Source organism: Lepus europaeus, chromosome 2 (genome assembly GCF_033115175.1).
Source record: "Lepus europaeus isolate LE1 chromosome 2, mLepTim1.pri, whole genome shotgun sequence".
Lineage (NCBI taxonomy): Eukaryota > Metazoa > Chordata > Mammalia > Lagomorpha > Leporidae > Lepus > Lepus europaeus.
In genome coordinates, this window is record NC_084828.1 from 33,378,625 (window position 1) to 33,403,339 (window position 24,715).

Genomic DNA, 24,715 nt, shown 5'->3' on the forward strand with positions numbered 1-24,715 from the left:
AACTGTTGTACTCCACAACCAACCTTGGTGAATTATAAGTGTTGTTTTCTTCTTTTATGTAAGCTCTGACATTTGGGTTGAATTTATCATGAGGTTGGAGTATTGACTCTATTTCCACTAGCCAGTATTTCTTTGATTAATTTTAGCCATATGTATACATGTATACTGCAATTGTTCTAGTTACTCTCAATAAAGGGCAATTTTTGTTTTTATTTTACTTATCAATGGTCACCCCAAAAACATCACTTTCTGTCATAAATGATAAGCACTGTGTGAATTATAATGTAATTAATTAAGTACTTGAGTGAAGTGACTATATTTTAAGTAATTCCCAGTATGTGTAGAGGAGCAAAACATGCTCCCTGGGATTAGAGTAATTGGGATCTTACATAGTTCTGATAATCTGTTTTAAAACCTAATGAATTTTTATATTAGAATCACTCTTGAAAGACTGATCTGAGAATTTCATGTGGTTTATGAGGGAGTATTTTTTAGACTTTTGATTAACAAGAGCAGCAATATTAAACAAAGAAACATATGTGAATATAAAACATTAAAATTTTGAAAATTCTTAGATATAAGGACAAAAGAATTTGGCGCTTAGATATTAAAATACCTTAGATTTTGTGTTGCAATAAAACAATGGGATGTAGGAATAAATCAGGAAATTGGATTGGCAGTAGGGAAAGAGAAATGATGTAAACTGAGATTCTATTTGAAATTAAAGACAAACATTAGTTGTTGACATCCATTGATTACCATACCTGTCATCCCCGCAGAATTAAACAAAGATCACAATTTCTCCATTTCTTGGAATGAATAACCAATGTAGATTTGCTGTCAACAACCTTACCCTGTATCCTCATTCTCCTTTTTCTGAGCAATGATTCATTTTTCAAAATGCCACAATAATGGAAAATAATCTTTCTTTAGTGCCAATTATGAAATTGTAGAAAATCATTACAAATTCATATGATAAAGTTTAGTAGGTAAAGTATCATAGCAACCTGCATTTATTTTTCCTGTAGTCTAAAACTTTTATTTCTGACTTGAGCATTTCACTTTTTTCATATTTATTTATTTCATTTTTAAATTTTTTATTTTAATTTCTAATTAGTTTTTAACAGATTCAATGTGCTTTGTAGATACAGTTCTAAGTATATAACAATCTGTATTTTTACTATTGATTATGAAATAGATAGTATGTTTTATTAATTTGACTTAGTTGATATTTTATAATAGTTCCATAACTTAAAGTAATAACTTTGATATATTTGGAAAATCTGAGGCAACTTTGCATAATGGTATCCCAGTGTTTGCTTCAGCAATATGTTCTTAATATAATTGGATTGTTCAATATGTAAATATTTTGATACAATATTGAAGGGTTAGAAAAGCAGAGATTGAGATATGTTAGTGGAGTAGATAACGTGAAATAACTTTCAGAGCACTAGTATTTTATAAAATATGCAACATATTTTATTCCATATTTCATACTCAAATTAGAGCCTATTCTGTTTAAAATAAATGTATATATATATATATTACCTCTCAAAATCAATTTTTAAAGAAGCTCTACTGTGATTAGAAATATATTAGAATGATAGTCAATACAATTAATTGTGAGGAGTTTATGGTGAAATAGAGGTTCATCTAAATTCATTTTTCAAAGTAGGTCTAATTAAGATGCCTTAAATTATAGATGATGCTAACCATGAAAGAAAATTTCTACAGAAAGTTCTCAAAGATGGGCTTCACCAAATATCTAGGATCAGAAGACAAAAAAAGAGAGAAGAGTATTAAGACTAAGCCTATGCCTGATTGCAGCTCTCAAATATTGCATGTCGAGAATGAACTAGGATGAGACAACATAACTTGATTTTCATATAGGCATAATGTTTAAAAATGTTCTCTTTTGCATAGAAACCTGACACATTTTGATTTCTCAGAAACACCCCTTTTTAGCACTTTTCCCATGCTGAATGCACACAAACATCAGAAAATGGGATCTGTGTTTGGTATCAACACATACTATCCCTGGTTGCTACCAGATCTCTTTAAAATAGCCAGACCTTAAGGGCATTTACCATGTAGCCCCATGGTAAAGCTCAAGTGTGCTTAATTCAAGAGCTGTCTAAGGCCAACTTGCACATAACCTCAACTGGGAAAACAAAACAAAACAAAACAAAACAAAACAAAACTGGAGGCTGGATCATATTGTACAAACATAAGATCTCAGCTTCTGTGGTAGGGATAGATCACACCATTAATTTTATTTCTGTTAAAGAAGCTAACTGGAACTGACCCAATACAAAGTCAGGAACCAGGAGCTTCTTCCAGGTCTCCCAGGTGGGTGCAGGGACCCAAACACTTGGACTATCCTTTGCTGCTTTCCCAGATGCATTAGCAGGAAGCAAGATTGGAAGTACAGCAGTTGGGACTCAAACAAGCACCCATATGGGATGCCAGAACCACAGGTGGAGGCTTAACCTACTACATCACAGTGCTGGCCCCAATGAAAGCATTTTAAAAATAGATGTCAGTCCTTACTTTTGTCATTTTCACCAACTTTAAGGGCAAATTATATGTTAAATGTGTTTTAACTATCTACAGTAGATATAAATATGTGATATATGTGTGTAGGTAAGATATTTAACTCTTTATACAAAAAATACAGTGAACATAGGTCACTGTTTCCCTTTAAATACAGGTAATAGATTTAAAGCCTCTCAGAAAGCATTTCTAATTTCTTGATTTTGTCACCGTCACATGGATTACAATAAAGTTGGTCCTATTGATAATCATTTAAAAATATTGAGTGATTTATGGAAAAAATAACAAGTAAGTGAAATTTATAACTTCTCATAAAAAAAAAAAAATCTGAAGACTGATGGAACAAGGACATAAGCCTCAGTCATTTTAGGTTCTTGTTACCCCTGCCTTTCAAGAGAACAGTTCATTCTGACACTTGCTGCATTCTTCTCCAGGTTTTAAAAGTCCACAGTAAATTTGAAAAAGCTCTATGAAAAAGCTTCACCTCCACTTACTGTCCCTCACCCCACCCCACCCCTAGCCCTAGCCCACCTAATATATAAAAAGGCCCAGCCTGGTGGGGTCTGGGCCTTCTGTCATCTGTTGGGTCTATATGCATGTTGGCAGTTGGTTGATCTCTGTCAGTTTGTTTTCTTTGAATACATTGGGTCTGGCTGTGAGTCCCTATTCTGTCTTCTCTCTGTTTCTGACCCCTTTTCATTACATTTGGTGCCCCGTGTGAGGAAGCACCAATCTGTATCCCTTTACCTTACTAAAACTGTGTTGGAGAACAAAGGGCAAACACTTTCAAGTGCAAATTCATGAATCACATTGAAAATTTTGAAAAATTGTGAAATTATTGAAAATTTTGAGTTTTATAGGTATACATGATTCCACATGCAAACTGTTTTCTTTCTTAAGCAAGCATTACTTAGATATTTACTCAAAACATAGTACTTGAATTTTATGCCATATCTGTTTCAAAATGTATGAATGGTCATGTAACTGAACCTATATGACTCTCTTTTCTCTGTATATGGTAAAAACCTTGCTCAACAAAGGAACATTGGAAAGGTAATATGAGCTTTGCTCAGCCTCACATAGTTGTGATCAATAAATAGTAAGAAAAATAATATAGAACTAACTCATTGTTTTAGTATTTCCCTTTGTTACAATATCTATGGTTGAATTTGATTAAAATGAGATAGTAATCTGTGTCATGCAAGCAGGAAGAAATTGAACATTGCAGCTGCGTTTCACACCACTCAGTTCCTTTACAGAAATTTGCCAAAACCAACCCACGTCCTAGGCTGCTGGAGGATAAGATCTCCTTTCCATAGGCATTTTTCCCATCTCTGAAGTTTGCACACATCTATGCTTTCCTGTGAGCATCCCATCCTCTCAACAGTTTTAAATTTGCACAATTCCCCTTTGTCTCCCTAATTTCTAATAGAATATTGGACCAGCATTCACACACATACACTCCAGGAAAAAACTAAGAGAAAGGATTTAAGAAAACCTCAAAACCAAAAAGCCCAAACACAGAAAACAAATTTCTTCTTCTAATTAAATTAGAAGCAAGCCACAGATTGGGAGACTGGCAGAGATAATTGAGTCCATGGCCACTAGTTACCCATCTTTACTCCAAGCTAACTGGGTCATTCAATAAACTGATCAACTGTCTACCTATGTCAAACACTGTGCCATCTTCTCAAATAAATGAAAGTCCTTGTCCTAAAATCAGACTTATGTAGAAGAATCCCTATCTACCATGTTCCATACTGTGACAAAGTAGGCATAAGACATGGTGTGAATATAGTTGCTAGTAAAACTCCTTTTACACTGAAAACAGAAGAGTGTGTAAAGCCATGAAAAGCCATGATGTGTTCAAAGATCAGTGGGGGAACATGGACAATGAGAGCATAGAATATATGGTAGAGAATGAGGAACAGATACAGGAGGGTAAACAAATGACAAATCTTTTATAGAACTGCATGATTGAATCATAGTTTTATTTTTAAAATATTAAAAATTATACTTTTATTAAAAAAAAAACTATGTCCCATGGAAGACATAATTTAGGAGGAAGTGTTGAATAGCAGAGACTATAGTGGGAGGACATGCCCAGAATTTTGTTCTTAACTCCTTCAAATCTCTGTTCAAATATTGCCACTTTACACAGATTGATCTTAAGTATCTTACTTATTCGTATGATCCTGCTGCCATTTACCCCCATTTCCCACTTTATTTATTTTTTTTTAAATCATTGTGTGAATTTTTCAACTATGAGCTATGATTTTCCCACTACATCCCTGGGACTCAAGAGAAGATTCTAAGATTAAAACAGGTATTTTAATAAATTTAAATTCTTAAACATTAATAGCAATAGAAGAAAAAGTATAAAAATCACAGAAGAAATAGGAATATGATATAAATACAACTAATTTTAGAGCATCTGAGAAAATTATATTGGGCAAGAAATTGATAATGATTTCATTTATATTTATATATTTATTTGAGAGACACATACACAGATAGAGAAAGAGTGAGAGAGAGAGAGAAAGAGGAAGAGAAAAATTCCCATATGCTGATTTACTCCCCAAGTGTCCAAGATGGCCAAGACTGGGCCAAAGCCCAAACAAGGATCTGGGAACTAAGTGGTTGAGCCATCATCACAGCTCCCAGGGTTCACATTAGTGGGTAGCTGGAGGTGGGTGTCAAACCCAAGCAATCTGATATGAGATATGGGTACCTTACCTGGAGCCTTAACAACTAGTTCCAATGCCAACCCTAACAATAATTTTCAAGTGTATGTTAAAAATACTAGTGGTTGAACTCTGTAATTAACACACAATTATTCTTAGGTGTTTAAATTTTAACTGAAAAGTGATCCCTGTTAAATTTAAGAGTGGAAGAAGAGAGGGAGGAGATGTACAATTTGGGACATGCACAATCAGACTTGCCCCAATGATGGACTTAGAAATGTGCCAGGGGATTACATTGCAATCCCATCAAGGTGGCATGTACCAATGCCATCTCACTAGTCCAAGTGATCAATTTCAGTTCACAATTGATGGCTCGGATAGGTCAAAGAATCATAGGGATCACACAAACAAGACAAGTGTCTGCCAATACTAACTGATAGAATCAAAAAGGGAGAGAAAGATCCAACATGGGAAGTGGGATACACAGCAGACTCATAGAATGGCAGGCGTCCTAAACAACACTCTGGCCTCAGAATCAGCCCTTAAGGCATTCGGATCTGGCTGAAGAGCCCATGAGAGTATTGTAGGCATGGAAAGCCAAGATACCATGGAAAAGAAAAAAAGAAGAAGACCTAAATGAAAGATCTCTGGGAGTGAGATCCCAGTGGAAAGAACACAGCCATCAAAGAAGGAGGTACCTTTCTCTGAAGGGAGGAGAGAACTTCCACTTTGACTATGACCCTATCGGAATAAGATCAAAGTCAGCAAACTCTAAAGGCTTCCATAGCCCTGGTAACTCATGATTAGAGCCTAGGGAGATTACTGACGCCATGAACAGGAGTGTCAAATTGTTAAGTCAGCAACAGAAGTCACTGTGTACTTACATTCCATATGGGATCTGTCCTTAATGAGTTGTCTAATGTGCAGTGATGCTAGTACTGAAACAGTATTTTTACACTTTGTGTTTCTGTGTGGGTACAAACTGATGAGATCTTTACTAATTATATACTGAATTGATCTTCTGTATATAAAGATAATTGGAAATGAAAAAAGGAAAAACCTGGTGTTAAATTGGAAATGGCATAGAAATTAATTTTTTTAAAAAAATATTATGTAGGATCTCTGTCTTTAATGTGCTGTACACTCTTATTTAATACTATAACTAGTACTCCAACAGTATGTTTTTTCACTTTGTGTTGCTATATGGGGGCAAACTGTTGAAATCGTTACCTAATATATACTAAACTGATCTTCTGTATATAAAGAGAATTGAAAATGAATCATGATGTGATTGGAAGGGGAGAGGGAGTGGGAAAGGGGAGGGTTGCGGGTGGGAGGGAAGTTTTGGGAGGGGGAAGCCATTGTAATCCATAAGCTGTACTTTGGAAATTTATATTCATTAAATAAAAGTTTAATAAAAAAATACCAAGTTCATCATTCTAAGTCAGGATTCTTGTAGATTTATGACTGAAGGGAACCTTGGAAGTTTTTGAGACTGAGCACCATTCATCATGGGAATTAGTAAATTTTATCACTGTTTTAAAGCAAGAGCATCAGAAGAAAAAATATATTTTTTCCAGAATATTTCATTATTTTTTTTTATTTTAACAGAGAGAAATTTCTTAAATTTTTAAATGACAAAAAGATGTAGGTAGCTCAGACTCAGATGATCATAAGTCAATAGTGCTACCTATGCCTTTTTGCCTGTCACCAGTTCTCTGATAGGACCAGCATCTGAAAGGGTCCTTACTGCTTGTAAAGCCTACACTATGCATGGTTTGCTCTTTAGTAATCTATTTCCTGTTTAAGGTTCCTATCTTTGGTTCACTATGTTATGAAGAAAAAATCATTGTACCTCAGATGTCTTTCTTTTTTTTTAACTTTTATTTAGTAAATTTAAATTTCCAAAGTACAACTTTTGAATTATAGCTGCTTCCCCCCCCCATAACCTCCCTCCCATCTGCAACCATCCCATCTCCCACTCCCTTTTCCATCCCATTCACATCAAGATTCATTTTCAATTATCTCTATATACAGAAGATCAATTTGGTAAATACTAAGCAAAGATTTCAACAGTTTGCACCCACACAGAAACACAAAGTATTAAGTACTGTTTGAGTACTAGTTGTACTGTTAATTCACATAGTACAACATATTAAGGACAGAGATCCTAAATGGGGAGTAAGTGCACAGTGACTCCTGTTGTTGAATTAACAATTGACACTCTTGTTTATGGCATCAGTAATCACCCGAGGCTCTTGTCATGAGCTGTCAAGGCTACAGAAGTCTCTTGAGTTCACCAACTCCGATCTTATTTAGACAAGGCCACAAAGTAGAAGTTCTCTCCTCCCTTCAGAGAAACGCACTGCTTTCTTTGATGGCCCATTCTTTCCACTGGGATCTCACTCACAGAGATCTTTCATTTAGGGTTGTGTGTTTGTTTTTTTTTTTTTTTTTTTTTTCCCCACAGTGTCTTGACTTTCCATGCCTGAAATACTCTATGGGCTTTTCAGCCAGATCCGAATGATTCTGAGGCCAGAGTGCTATTTAGGACATCTGCCATTCTATGAGTCTGCTGTGTATCCTGCTTCCCATGTTGGATTGTTCTCTCCTTTTTAATTCTATCAGTTAGTATTTGCCAGATGTCTTTCTAATTCATTTAAATATAGCCTTTTTTTAAAAAAAAAGATTTATTTTATTTATTTGAAAGAATTACAGAGAGAGGTAAAGACAGAGAGAGATGTCTTCCATCCGCTGGTTCACTCCCCAGATGGCTGCAATGGCCAGAGCTGAGCTGATCTGAAGCCAGGAGCTAGAAGCTTCTTCCAGGTCTCCTACATGAGTGCAGGGGCCCAAGGACCTGGGCCATCTTCTACTGCTATCCCAGGCCATAGCAGAGAGCTGGATCAGAAGTGGAGCAGCTGGAACTAGAAACAGCGCCCGTATGGGATGCTGGCTCTTCAGGCCAGAGATTTAACCCACTGCGCCACAGCACTGGCACCACATGTAGCCTTTTTGAGGTGCATATCCTTTCTCCTCTCTTTTCCATGGACCACTAAGATCCCATACATGAAAGCTCAACAGTGAGAGCAGTATGATGGTTACCACTACTGAATCTTATTAAGGGAGTGTTTGGAAGCCATCCATCCACTGATAAACTTATTTCAACTTACAGCTGGGTAACTATCCTTTATCCACTCTCAGTTTTCTCTTTTAAGGAATTGAGAATTATGAATATTATGTTTGGGGAAAATCATGCAGAACCCAAGACATATGAGACTTGCTGGTATTCAGGAGAGTAGAGCAGCCATGCTAATATTCTTTGATGAAAAAATATATGAGAAGCAGCTGCTGTCACATTGTAATCTTGAAGATAAGAGCTTGTCTGAGAATGAAGCCTAACAGAAGAATGTCAATATGAGAGCCAAGGAGAGGAAATAGCTCCTCGTAAGTCCTTCATAGTAAGTCCTTCCCACGTAGGTTTTTCCATATACATTTTAACCTTGCTGTTATTTAAGACGACTCTGCTCATCTTTTTTTCCTCCATAGCTACTGGAGCTCTAGTCCATGAACATATCATCTGACTCTAATTGTTCTATACATTTTATAAACATTATATCATTTAACCTTTGTCACAACTCTTGAGGCAGTTTCTCCATTTTACAGAGGAGGATAATGAAGATCAGGAAGATCAGGTTTTAAAAATCACATGGTTAATTTTGGTGTACCTGCTGAATCGAAACCTAACCCTGTTATAAATCCTAAATTTAATCACATACTATTCCACTTGATTTGACCCTAGTAGTGTTTCTGCTATACTATTAGCCATAAAGTTACCTATAAGATCTGTCTCATACTTTGTGAAACATTTACATTTCCTTCTTACGGCCCCAAAATCACTCAGAATTATAGATGTTATATCTGCATCCATATACAATGGCAGAATTACTTCTAACCTTTAGAAGGACATTACATTGATAAAGTCCTTGCTGCTCAAGGGACAATTAGAATGTTCTCCATGGACTCATCTAATCCCTACATTTTGCTCTGTGAAACATGTGGAAACCTTAAATAAAATGAAATAGTACTAAATTCAGAATGTAGCTGAATTAGTACCAGGTGCCTAACTTAGGTGACCATCAAAACCTTTTTCTGTTTGTGAAACCTCATAATACCTGTGTGCTTGGAAATGCTGAGTGTTCATGTGCTTACATCTTATCCATGATCTGGTTAAAATAACACAAAGGCCCCAGTTGGTATGTATTGACATATATATAATAGAAATATGGAAAAGTGAATATATAAACATATATTTAAGTGTATTTCTACAACTCTTTTTTTTTTAATTATTTTTTATAGGCAGAGTGGACAGTGAGAGAGAGAGAGAGAGAGAGAGACAGAGAGAAAGGTCTTCCTTTTTGCCATTGGTTCACCCTCCAATGGCCACTGCGGCCCGCGCATCTCGCTGATCCAAAGTCAGGAGCCAGGTGCTTCTCCTGGTCTCCCATGTGGGTGCAGGGCCCAAAGACTTGGGCCATCCTCCACTGCCTTCCCGGGCCATAGCAGAGAGCTGGCCTGGAAGAGGGGCAACCGGAATAGAATCCGGCGCCCCAACCGGGACTAGAACCCGGTGTGCTGGCGCCGCAAGGTGGAGGATTAGCCTGTTAAACCACATCGCCGGTCTCTACAACTCTTAAGAATCATTGACCACACAAATTCTTTCCAAGGACACCCTAAAAAGTGATTTGATTCTTATCCTATCATCAATACTGTGAAAATACTATACAACTTTGTGTCCTTTCTTAATTCTTATTTTTATTGTTGTCCATCAGCTATCAGGGAATCCCAATTTTTATTTCCACTTTTTAAGAAAAGATGAACAGAAATTTTACAAACTTTGCATAGTTCATTTTCTAAATTCAAGTAAAAACAGCAGGAATACTTTTAACAAAAAAAAAAATGTACTTTAGGCTTGTAGTTTTTGGCCTCAAATATAAGGAGCTTAAAAGTCAGCACACCATTCTAACAAGTTGAAAGCTTAGAAAATGAAAAATCCACAGCTGTTTTTAGATCTGTCAAGAAGTCAGATCACAGGGCAAATTGCTCTCCCAAAACTGGAGAAACACACAGGGTGGTACAGAGATTCAAAACTTACCTCAGCAGAAAATCTCCAGCAGACACATCTGTGAGAAGCTCTGTGATGGTAGGAAAACCTGAACTCTAATTGAGGATCTAATTGCCAGAGGCTCACCGGGGACACCTAGGAGATTTAAAATCTGCAGGGAACCCAGCCATGGCCCCTCCCCATTTTGTAAGTTTGACCTCTGGGAACTCTACAAGGTCATCAAAGTGAAGGCTGAAGAAAAATCCCTTCAGCTTCAGGAAGAGGGTGAAGAAAAGGAACCATTTTGCAAAACTCCAAATATTCAGCTCTTAACATGATCTGTGCTCAAGAAAAATTATTTTACTGGACTAACCCTCTGGAATTTTATCAAAGCCCAACTGACTTCTAAGATGGGATATAATTCCAGCCACCTCTTGTCATTTGTGGCATCTGAAGGGTATAATGGGGTAAGGGTAGGGGAGGTGGAAAAGCATAGGCAAAGGACACAGGCTCACACACAGACTGAGAGCAAGCCATGGATTATGAAATATTTCCTTATCTGCCACACCTTGCAGTTAAAGGCCTATTTCCCCTAGCTCCTTGTACCCAATACATCATGTGTAGATTTCAACAACAACAATAACAATAAGAAACTTACAAGACATGATAAAAGACAATAGTCACACTTTGAGAAGTAGAACAAGCATCAGAGTTAGATATGGCAAGTTCAGAATTATTAGGGCAAGAATTTAAAATGTATATGTAGATATGATCAATATGCTAAGTGCTCTAATGGAAAAAGAAATGGCCAGTGACAAGAAAAGAATGATAATTTTGAAAATAAAAAAATGCTAGGGATTGAAAACACCAACAGAAGCAATGAATCTCTAATGGGTTCTTTAGTAGATGGACATGGAGAAAATCTATATAACCTTTTGTATGACAATGACTTTTTGTATAACAGTAAAATATGATTCATAGAAAAACATTGACAAGCTAGACCCCATTAAAATTAAAATATGTATCCATGAAAAATCTTGCCAGGAGAATGAGAAGATAAGCTACAGAATGTGCAAAACATACTTGCAAAAGACATATTTGATGAGAGAATGCCATCCAAAATATATGAAGAACTCTTGAAACTCAACAGTAAGAAAGAAACCCATCCAATTTACATATATATATATATATATATATATATAATTTGACAGGTAGAGTTATAGACAATGAGAGAGAGAGAGACAGAGAGAATGGGCTTCCTTCCATTGGTTCACTCCCCAAATTGCTGCTACAGCTGGCACTGCGCCAATCCGAAGCCAGGAACCAGGTGCTTCTTCCTGGTCTGCCATGTGGGTGCAGGGGCCCAAGCACTTGAGCCATCCTCCACTGCCTTCCTGGGCCACAGCAGAGAGCTGGACTGGAAGAAGAGCAATCGGGACTAGAACCTGGCGCCCATATGGGAGGCAGGCGCCACAGGCGGAAGATTAACCAAGTGAGCCATGGTGCCAGCCCCCCAATTTTTATATATTTTAAAGATTTATTTACTATCTTGAAAGAGTTACACAGTGGAAGGTAAAGAGGGAAGGAGAACCAAGAACTTGGGCCATCTCCTGCTGCTTTCCTAGCATCTTTAGCAGGCAACAGGATTGGCAGTGGAGTCACTGATCCAGTGCTCTTATGCGACTCTGGAATTACAAGTGACAGCTTAATCCACCAAGACACAATGCTAAGCTCCCAAACAACCTAATTTTTAAAATGGGCAAAAGACCCAAATAGATACCTCTCCAAAAAGATACACAGATTACAAATAAGCATGTGAAAATACATGCAACATTATACGCAAGTAAGGAATTGAAAATTAATACAACAATGAGAAATATTGAAGAGTCAAAACAGAAAACATTTACAATACTAAATACTGGAGAGGATGTGGAGCAGCAGGAACTTTCATTAAGTGCTGGTGCAACTGCACAATGATCCAGCTCTTTCGTAGATGCTTTGGCAATTTCTTACAAAACTAACACATTTTTTATCATAGGATTTAGCAGTTGCATTTCTTGGTGTCTACCCAAAGACAGTGAAAAAAGTTTTGTCTACACAAAAACCTGCACCCATATGCTTATAGTAGCTTTATTCATAAACGTCAAGCCTTGGAATCTACCAAGATGTCCTTCAGTGGTTGAGTACATAAACAAACTGTTGTACATCCAGACAATGGAATAGTATTCAACTCTAAAAAGAAGTGAGCTATCTAACCATGAAAAGACATGGAGGAAACTCAGGGACACCACTAAGTGAAGGGAACCAATCTGTAAGTAGTGAAAAGATCAGTTGTGCTCAGGGATTAGAGTGATTGGCAAGGATGATTAGGGAGAACAGAGGATTTTTAGAGAAGAGGAATTATTCTAAACATGAGTCCAATGGTGGATATGTGTCATTATACATTTCTCATAATCCATAAAAGGCACATACTTAGAATGATACCTAGCTTAATATTAAATATAATAAATTTTGGCTCACAATGATGGGTCATTGTGGGTTCATCAATTTTAAAATGTACCAACTGGTGCAGGATGTTTATAGTGGCTAGAGCTAAATCTGTGTGAAGACAGAGAATTTATGGGAACACTTTGTAATTTCCATTTAATTTGACTGGGACCCTTAGCCTGCTCTACACTATAAAGTTTACTGATTAAACACACACACACATGTACACCATACATATATACAGTGAAATTGTTAGAATTTACTTTATCCAAACTGTAAATTTACTTCACTGTCAACTTGACCTAGAACAGGTCAAATAAAAGATAAGACTCTCCCTTTATATTTTTTATTATTGATTCTAGATATGAATCCAATAATTATGGAATTTGATCAACTTTTTTCTCTTTAATAGCAATGTGATTCATTGTTTCAGATCAAAGATAACAGCTTGTAAATCTGTGATTTTTTCCCTCTCAAAGCCATCTATCTCCTCTCTAGTCAGTCCTCTGGTTCCCTGGATATCTCAGGTGAATGAACAGATAAAATAGTAAGAGTCATACATTGTTGAACTTGTTTCTGTTTAGAATCATTCTTTTTCCGTTTAGTAGATCCAATCTCATCTGCTACCTACTTTATAGAATTTCATCTTAGTGATATATACTTTGTCTAAGAATGGCTATCAGATCGTATTTAGTCTGAGAGGCTATTTCCTAAAGAACTGATATTAAGATTTCTTTGCCTATTTTGAGAATTAGTAGAAAAATGAAAACATATTCAGTGACTCAATCTTGACAAAGGAACAATTTAAAATACTTTTATTTTCACTTTTCCATTCATAAAAAAATCTCCCTCAAGTCATTTTTTATTTAGTATGCTACTTTTGAAGGTGTTTTGCATCACAACACAAATGTAGAAAACTTATCTCCCCTTTTCTTTGGAGTAAAACATGGTTGATTATATCTGTTTTGGGATACTTTGGAGATGTAAATTTGTACTTGAACAAAGAAGTTGATTTAAATTTTCTACCCTTTATATTTGAGTTCTGGTGTAATCATCATTGTGTTTCTATTGCCTTTATGTAAATGACATAGATTCTGTCTTTCAGAAAATTCAATACAGTTATGTGTCATTTAACTACAAGATATATTCTGAAAAATGTATCCTCAGGCAATTCTGTCATTGTGTGAGCATCTTAGAATACTTGTTCAAGCCAAGATGGATGGCACATCACTAGGCAATAAAACCTTAGAGGACCATTGTTAAAGTTATCAAATATGGGGCCCACCATGAACTGAAATGCCATTGGGTGAAGCTGAGGTGTGCATGGACATTCCCTGTTAGCACCTACAGCTTTAATATTCATTTATTATTATGTATTATCAGTCTTTTAATTGCCTCTTCTGTTTTCTAGGAGTCCTTTTTTTCTATAAGGAGTGGACTTTTAATAACATTCATAAATTGGTTTTGTCCTACAAGAAAAGAGTTAACAATGATGATTTGTAAGATTTTCTTTGTCAGTTATCCCATATGACAGATGCCTATTGAATAGACACATAAACCTTCTTGAAAGTAACAGTAATAATATATTACACATAATATAGAATAATACATATCATCATTATATGTTTATATAATACATATGATTTGTTATACATAGTGATGTTCTGATGCATATACATATATATGTAATCATTATATAGCTATATATGTTAATATAAAATATTTCAAATGATTTTTTAAGGATAAATGTCCTCTACCCTCATTTTCCCCAAGAATTCAAATGGGGAAATTTTTCAAACTGTTAATGTCTAAGAATGTCCAACTGGGATTTATGTCATGATGATTTCTGTATTTCGGTTAAACAGGGAACAGCTTTTATTTCTGTGAATACTTACACCAGAGAAATAAATGAGTATAGAAGAAAAATATGGCAGAAAGAATAATGGAGGTAATTTGAACAAAAATATGTGGCGTTTTATATGATTTTTAATCCTACTACCTTTTAGGGTGAAAATCTTTTTCACAAGCTATCTTAGTCAGTTTCACAGAAAAACTTGCAACACCATAGTTAGAAGTATTAGGAATATTATCTTATTCAGATATTAGGCGATTCAGGTCAAAGTTATTTGTTAAATACATGCCAGGGAAACAGGTGTTTTGGCATAGGTAAGCCCCTACTTGGGATGCCTGCATCTTATATCAGAATGCCTTTATCCAGTCCCAGCTACTGCTTCCTCTTGACTAGCTTCTAGAAGATTGTTCAAATGCTTGTTCTCTTGCCACCCACTTGAGAGACCCGAATGGAGTTACTGGCTCCTGGCCTTAGCCCAGCTATTATTGGTATTTGGAGAGAGAACAGCGTTCAGAAGATCTCTTTCAATATCTCTCTGTTTCTCTGTCTCTATCTCTCTCCCCCCGCCCCACTATGTCACTTTACATTTCATATGAATAAATATTTAAATAAAAAACAGTATGCCAGGTCCCACAAAGGATGTCTGATAACCATGGTCATATGAATCACCAAGGGAAAACAGTAAAAATGTGCTGGATAGTGCATCTCACACACACACACACACACGCACAATCAGGATGAAGAATGAAACAAAAAAGGGAGCCCCTCAAAAAATATGAAGGAGGTACCTGCCAAGCTCTCAGGGCTCTGTACTCACCGTGTAACAGCAGCTTCAGGTGCCACTGCTAATCCTCCATAGCAGTAGAGGCACTTTCTAGAGCAAGCAGCCATCATTAATACTCCCCTGCCACCCCTGTCTAACAAAACAATGACACTAAGTTAGAAATGTATTAGAGGGTTAGTTTTATTTTCAGAGATGTGAGGTCAATAATGAAAAATAACTGGGCTTTACAGAATTTTAAGAGAAGGATACCCCAGGTGCTATCTAGTAAGAGAAGAACAAAGTCTTTTCTGGGCTATCCAGGGATAACATGTACTATTTCTTAGAAAGTGATACCTTGTTCTCTTAAGTAGACCGTTCACAACGAAATGTAGCCTGGAAAACTCCAGGAAGGGGAATCTATTCACTGTCTATCATCAAATAAGATGGTGTCAACATTGCTTTTTTTTTTTTTAGAGCAAATAAATAGAGGAGAAAGGGAAAGTATAAAATCAGCTAACATGCTTAAGACAAGAATACAGCTTCCTCGATACTAGAGGAAATTCTCATGAAAATGGAAGCCAATTATAGATGCTTTGTATTATGAATAAAATTTAGGTAAGTTGTAGTTTGTGAGACTGTGTATATGAGATAGGACAACACACTAATATAAAAAGTGACTGCTCATGCATTAGGGGGCATTACAGATTATATAGATTTTGTAATATAAATAATAATCGCAGAATTATTGTTGAGGCTGAAGGTGTGGTATAATGGTTAAGCCACCTCCTGCTATGCCAGCATCCCATATGGGCACTGGTTCAAGTCCTGTCTGTTCGACTTCCCATCCTGCTCCCTGCTAATGCACTTCGGAAAGGAGAAAAGGAGCAGAAAAAGGATGGACCAAGTCTTTGGGTCCCTGAACCCATGTTGGAGACTTGGATGAAGCTCCTGGCTGCTGGCTTTGAACTGATCAAACCAGCAGCCAGGCTGTTTCAGCCATTTGGGGAGTAAATGGGCAGATGGAAGATATTTCTCTCTCTCTCTCTCTCTCTCTCTGTGTGTGTGTGTGTGTGTGTAACTCTGCTTTTTAAGCAAAACAAAATCTTTTAAAAATGCCTAAAAATGTATCTAATTCAAATTATCAAAGATTAAACTAATCTTAAAACAATATCTCCCCCAGAAAGAATTTATTCCAGAGAGTAATCTTGTTATTATTCCAGAAGGAGTTCATATAATCCTTAAATTGCCTACAATTCAAAGGTTAATAGCACATTAGATAATTTTCAGTGTTATTCTGCAAGAGAACTTAATGTGTTTAGGAATTTATTTATTTATTATTTATTTTTGATTCAATTAGTTGTTGATTTATTTCAGATTTTGTCTATTTTAATTTCTGTAGATTTTGTCAATAACATTAGAAATTACATTTAGCACATGTTGAGCATTGGCAATATGCTGAGCACCATGCTAAGTATATTATCAATATCGTCTGACTTAATCTTATAATGATCCGGCTGGAAAGGTATTGTTTTTATCTTCATCTTATGGGGAGAAAAAATGAGACATATTCACTTACACAATGACTCACCCAAGAGTATGTCTCCGACATTAGTATAGAAACTAACCAAGACTAAGCATGAACAGAACAGATACACGTAACCTTGCTTTGTGATGTTTACAGTCTAGTAAGAAACATGCTCTCGTAGCAACAGCTGTGGGCAACAATTAACAGTACTCCCTTTCATGGCTACATGACAATCTCATCTTCAGGTCAACTCTTTAGTTTTGTTCTCCTGGAAATTTATTCAGCAACATTAGAGCAAAAAAATGCCCTCAGGTTGGGCAATCGCGCCTCGACTGATAGGAAATAGAAGGGGACCTCTAATACATGGCGGGGGTACTTTCCTGACAGTGACAACTCCTATAATGGAGCATATAATTTGTAAGAACTGCTGTGCTCCATCCATAGATTTGTTCAAAGAAATGCTGCTTTTGTGGCCTATAGGGCTAGAGTTTAGGGGAGCCACTGCCCTTTCCACTTTGGATCTCATCTTCTGGCACCTGAAATCCTCCTGGGAACCAGAGGGACTGTTTAGGGACTCAGCAAGGACTCCGCTGAGAAGAGCTCTTGATGTCACTGGGTGGCCTAGCTAGGCTTCTTCCAGTGTCATGTGGTGCTCTCAAGAGTCTGAATATTTAAAGATAAGGAGACTCTAGATTCTCACATGAGATATGTTCAAGGGAGATGGTGATAAACGTTCTGATTAAGAAAAAGTGATAGAAAATATCTAAGATTGGAGATTTGGTGATGAAAATCCCAACAAACCAATGGCAATCAACACAGGGGTCAGGGAGGATCTCACTGAGAAAATGACTTTTCTAAACCACATGGAAAATGTTATTTCATGGGGAGAGCACAGGAAAAAGTGAATGCAGAGTCCATGTGCCTATGAGCTCTACAGTTCTGATTTGGTTTCCCACTTGTTCTCCAGAATAGGTTACAGGGCTTGATACATGCTACTTTTTTTAAAAAATGAAAATTTTCAGTCATGCAACCAATATGATGCTTGGGAGAGGGGGCAATTAGGAATCCGAAAAACATGATTTAAGCTTGTCTCTGTCTCTCTTAGGACACATATGAATTCTGAACTACTATAAAATTATTTTGAGTGTTTGATAAGAACAAGCATCTCTTGGTAGATAGAACATGGAACATGGCACTATTTGATATACTTTCAGAACAGGATAAAATCAGGGTCCTTTTATATGAAGATCATGATTCACTATCTTCATACATGTGTCTTTGCTTTGCCAAAATTTTTCACATTATAAAGGAACAGTGTCTTCAATCTTCCATGAACTATTTTGCTAATTTGTAATTGAATTTCTGCTTTAGGAGTTTTTGGATTGAATTTCACACTCTGTTCTAAGGAATAGAATATGTGTTTTTATGTAGAATTCTTTTGGTAGTCCTTGTAAATTTTCAAACATGCAAATTTACCAAGATGCACAATATATTTTTTCATTATAATTTTAAGTTTTTACATTAAGAATGTGATTTGTTGTGTTCAGATCTTGCAATTTTTTGCTTTGCACTATTTTTAAGTACAAGCCTACACTATACTTGTAATAATGACATACTAAATAAAACCGTTACCCACATGTGTTTAAAGAACTGTGCTGGACATGGCTTAAGTATCCCATGAAGATTTTAAAACCACAAGTTCCTTTGGTAAGGTAGAAGTAAATAAAATGTAAACAAATAATAAGTCCTGATATGATCAGTGCATAGTTTTTAAACTTTTTGGTTTATATGTACATGCAAAAAATTATCACTAAAGACATACAATGTAGACGAAACAAGGACATAGTTTTAATTTGAAAAATACTGGCTTTTAACCAAGTAAGGCTTGTGATCTAAGAGACAATGTCTCCAAATGGCTGCTTTAAATGCCATGACCATGGGTTCATTATTTTTTGTGCATTAAATAATGATTTTAATAAAAGTCTCAAGTTCATGTTCTGAAAGCTATTACCTTTCAGCTATTGCACATACCTCTTTGTCTGGAGGGCAAAGTGAACAACATCTCATATTTTTCTTAGGCACGATATGAAAGCATTAATTTCCTTCTGCTGCTTTGACGGAACGCAGTGCTGTGGGGCACGTCAATGCAAAATGATCACATTTTCACTCGTAATCAATATAACTGGATGACAGTGGGCCTCTATTTTTCATTCCAGCATCCAGTAAAGTAAAATGATATGTGGATTTTCTTCAAAAGAGGGGCTTTTAGGAAACACAGATGAAAATAGCATTCTTAGCAAGCCACTGAGAAAGTTGCTTATTACTTCAATCCCTTGGCAGCCGAGACAGATGTGAGTTTAGCCTTTCCTTTCCTCCTCTTCTATCTCTCTCAACGGGATAATTTGAAAATCTGTAACTTTACTTAAGGAGTGAGCTATGAATCATAAATGGCAGAATTAGTTTTTAAGGATAATATATTTAGTCCTTGTGGTGTCTCTGTGGACTCCTTGACTTCTAAATACCCATTATGTTTTAAGTGAAGAGCATAGATCTGCATTCTGTGCTTAAAAAAATATGTAATTACCAAATCGCTGAAGGTCCATTTTTCCTATGACAAGTATTTCTTACTGGTGAGATATTCTAAAATATGAATGAGCAAAATTATAGAAAATGTCTTAAATTGCAGTTAGCTGGTTTTAACTAAAAAGCAGCAGATCTTTGATGTTGAAATTGGATGTTAGAATGCTTGAGGAAAATGACTAATAATAAAAAGAAACCGAACTTTCATAAACTCTGCTTTATCAAATCCTGTAAATATCAGACTTCTGGCAGAAAGGTACATTTCATTTGTTCACATTCTGCAAAAAAATTAATTTTCTTTCTATAAATAGATTTTCCCTTTACTCAGATGACTTGGAATGGGTTTCACCAAAATCAGAAGCGAAGAAAGAAAGCTGAAGTAAGCAAATGAGGAAAAGAGGGAGGAGGGGGACAGACAGGAGGATAGGAAGGAAGGAAGCAAGCAAGCAGGGATGGAGGGAGGATATTGAAGTGTAACGGGTGCTCTCAGGATTGACTCATTGGAAGTGCAGAAATTACTTTACCTCTATGGCCTTTTGATCATGTCACCCTGGATTGTATCCCTGATATATTGGCCAAATTCTCAGCTACCTTGTCACATAGTTTTCATTTGTAGGAGAGGAAGAGAATGACAGATGGTGGTACCTGTCTTGTTCTCTGAATGTACATATAGTGTAGATTTGCAAACTGCACTGGACAATAGACTCAAATATACACTTCTGTGTGTTTTAACCACTAGAATGAATATTGAGAAGATCAACTGGAGCAGATTTCTGTAATTGTTTATCATTCAATTACTTGAAACCCATGAGTCCCTAGTCAATTCTTTCAGCTTGATTTGTTTTAGTGCCTAGGTTCTGACTGTCGGTATTGTGCATCTTGATTGATTTTAGAATACCTGTCTGGAAGAGACACATCATGATTGATTTCATTTTCAATGGAATCATCACATTTTCAAACATTATCTTTTGTTTTTATAAATAACACACTAATAAACTTGGCCTACAAAGAAGTCAATCAATAAAAGCATGTATGGAATTAAGTAGGAAAACTTCTGTTTATCTGCTTCCTGCAACCTCAAGATTCTAGAGCTAAATATTCTGCCATTATTGATTTTATTTGACTCATTCTATTTCTATGCATTTACAAACCTTTCCATATATACAATCTAGTATTGTTTACTGAAAGAAGTGTATAGGATATGCCAGGTATCTTCTAAGCATATAGGATAAAATTGTTAGCAAGGAACACGTGTTTCTTTATCATAGATTTACAACTTTAATTTTTCAGTGTAATAATAATGTAATCAAATTTTGATGATAAGTTGTGATTAGTGCTACAGATAAAAAGAATAATTAGCAAAAAGAACATGAAACAAGGGGCCAAGTCTTATCTAGGAAATCAGTTGCTATGATAGAGTTGATATTAACTTGGGCTAGGGTGAAGGATAGATGTGAAATTACATCTCAAAGAAAGTGAATTATTAAAGGATAATATTCAATGGCATATAGATATAGTGGTAATAGACATCATCATGGATATGAATAAAATTATCAAGATAACAGCTAGATTTCCATCTCATAAATCTATGTAGATAACACTGCCAATCATTAAGACAGGAGGAAATGGAGCAAGTTCAAGTTGGAAGGGGAAGAACATACTTTTGGACCCAGGTATGTTAAATTTGGGAGTTTACAGTAAATATTCATAGCTCAGGATAGGTGTGGACTAGTCATACACATTTCTGAGTTGTGGTTTTAAAATATGAAAAGCTATGAGGTTATGTAGTTCTTAAAATTCTATAGCTGCATCAGTTAATATAAGAACTATTACCATCTGCAGCTACTGAGCACTTGAAATGTGGCTAGCCTGAATCTAAAATTATACTTGATGTTAAAGACTTAGTAGGAAATGAAGAACATTAGAACTCTCTTCAACAGTTGTCTATATTGATTGCATGTTGAGATGATTTTTGTATATATTGGATTATTTAAAATAATTGTGTTTATGTATGTATTTTTAAATTTTTACTTTTATTTGAGAGGTATACTGACAGAGTGAGAAAGAGAGAGAGAGAGAGAGAGGGAGGGAGGGAGGGAGGGAGGGAGAGAGAGAGAGAGAGAGAGAAGGATCTCTCTCATTTACTGATTCATTCCCCAAATGCCTACAATGGCCAGGGTTGCATCAAGCCAAAGTCACCAGCCAGGAACCTAATCCAAGTCTCCCATGTGTTTGACAGAGACCCAGGCACTTAAGTCACCACCTGTTGCCTCCCGGGTACATGGAAGCTAGAGTCAGGGACTGGGAGGAGGACTGGAATACAGGTACTCTGATCTGGGATGAACTGCCAGGCCCAATGCCCACTCCAGGATGTGTTTTAATAGAAAGTGACGTGGAAATGTTTAAAACCCAGAAGAGTTATTTAGAAAAGATGGAAAATTCCAGAGCCAGGTTACAGTAGAGATAATAGATAATATGTAGCTTCAAGGAAATGAAGTAAGATCTCCCACCAGAGCATCATAACATTTAAGTAACTGTGTTTTCTTCTCTACAAAGACAGACACTATCTCTTCATCATTGCCTGATTCCCAATGCCTGCTATGAAATGTTGGGTATTTAGTATACTTTCTAGATTTATTTGACTACTTGAAGAAAACAAAAATGTTAAACATATTTAAAAGTTAGTGATTAGCTTATGATCAAAATGGGCAGCTCTTAAATGTGAGATGTTTATGACATCTTTTCGAGTTCATGATGTGCAATAGGAAAATAGATCAGACCATTAAATATCATTATGTTTATAAACTGAGTATGTTTTCAAACAGTATACATACATATAAGACTGCAGTACTTGTGTATGCCTCAAATAATTGGAAGGTAGGAAGCTTAAGAAAATGAGTCAATTAAAGATGGTAAATTAAAAAGTAAATTAAAGTATCACTTAAAATAGGGGAGAATGTTTGACACAGCAGTTAAGATGCTACTTTAGATGCCTGCATCTCTCACTGGAGTGCCTGATTTGCAACCTGGCTCTTCTGCTTCCAATCCAGTTTCCTGCTGATGTGCACCATAGAAGAAAGCTCATGATGATGTTTCAAGCATTTGTGTTCCTACCACCCATTTGGGAGACCCAAATGGAATTTCATATTCCTGGCTTCATCCTGGTCCAGCGCTGGCTGTTGTGAGCATTTGAAGAATGAACCAGTAGATGGGAAATCTCTTTCTCTTTGCTTTTCAAATAAGATGAAAAAAAAAAGTATACAAAATTCAAGTCACATTTCCACTGCATTCCTTCAAATCCAGGCAGTTGCTGTTACTGGTTTTGTTGGCATACATTATTCTTTACTGTAGGACCTAACTAGGTTAATTCATTTTCTACCTTTCTGTTTCAATGATAGCCTCCTAGCCAAGCTGCTACATTAGAGACTGTAAATATTCCAAAGTTGTCTGCTCAGACTGAGATACATTTAAGCCCAATGGAACATAAGAATAGCCTGATGCTTGAAAATGACTAATGGTTTGACTTTTCTTATTTTTCTCCTTTTCTTATTTCGACATCTTTTCCACATTTCTTGGCAATGTTTCTTGTCTAACAGCCTTAGATACACATACAGAAACATACAACAATGAGGGAACTATGTTATCTGAACAGTAACCTCATTCTGTTATAGGTCAGTGCATTCATTCTTTTCTAGAAAATGAATGCAAAGGAAATGTGAAAATTATGATTATATTTTGAATAATATTTAATGCACACCTAAACTTCCCAAATACTTATGTAAGCATGTTAAGGATTAATTCATCTAATTCTTAAACCAATTTATAGGTTACATACTGACACTTTTGTCATTATCTTTATTATTATTATCTTCATTTCATGAGTGAAATGAAGGGAAAGCATAGAAACTCTGAGTACCTTTTCAATAGTCATACCGCTCATAAGACCTACAATTGAGGCACCAGTTGTTCTGGTGTAGCAGGTTAAGCTGCTGTCTGTGATGCTGGTATCACATCTGGGCACTGGTTCCAGTGCTGGCTGCCCCATTTCTGATCCAACTCCCTTCTAATGCACCTGGGAAAGCAGCAGAAGATGGCCCAAATTCTTGTGTCCCTGCACACACGTGGGAAACCAAGATGAGGCTCCTGGCTCCTGGCATTGTTTGGGGAGTAAACCAGCAAATAGATCTCTCTCTGTCTCTCCCATTCTCTCTCTCTCTAACTCTGCCTTTCAAATACATAAGTAAATCTTATGCAACTGCGACTTTGTCAACAATTTAAATATTTCTTGGTCTCAAATTTCTCTGTTGTAATGTTACTTGGTTAGATTGTCAATAAGGTCATTTGAATACATAAGATGATGGAATTTCTGACACATTCAAATCAATAGGGCTTTTGTGTTAAAAATAAGCATCTTAGTGTGTAGGCTGCTGGATAGTAAAGGATGAATATGTAAGTCGAAAAGCACACCATCAGACATTTTCAGTGAAATTTTTATGAGAGAAATCTCTTCAATTTTGCTTTTAAAACATTTCTAGCAAGTATGATGGATGACTAATTAGTTGTTAATTGTTCATGTCTACTGATTGGAAAACTTAAGAATGGTTTTTAGAGCACTGATTTAATATGGAATGACACTTGAATCTTATCCATAATTGGCTTATTACATCTGGCTGCAGTTTGAATCTGTGCTATGGGAATGATTTAAGGAGATTAATCTTTTTCAAGGACCAGGTCAGTACTAATACATTACTCGTACTCAAAAACATCTTCCAAAGTGATGAGACAAGGAGGATCCTAGTTCTAATAATTGGTATTTGTTAGGTTAAGGGGAAAAGCAAGAGATTTAGCCTGTGGGTTGGTCATGAGCTTTTAACATCAGCTATTAAATGGTGCTTTTAATAGGGAAAATTTTATGGTGCTGAACAATGAAATATATGTTTCTCAGCCTGGCCTTCAAAAAAGAAGCTATTTTGTTCTTTACCAAAATTTGTTGGTCAAAACTCCCTTCACAGGTGATAGAGCCCTGTCGATGGCAGAGGAAACAGAATCAAGTGGGAGTTGCTTATTTTTAATATGGAAAACTACAGGAATATTTTCAAGAATAATTTAAAAAATTCTTGTGTGCTTCAATATCTAGTTTAATAAACAGGGCAATATGGATATAAAC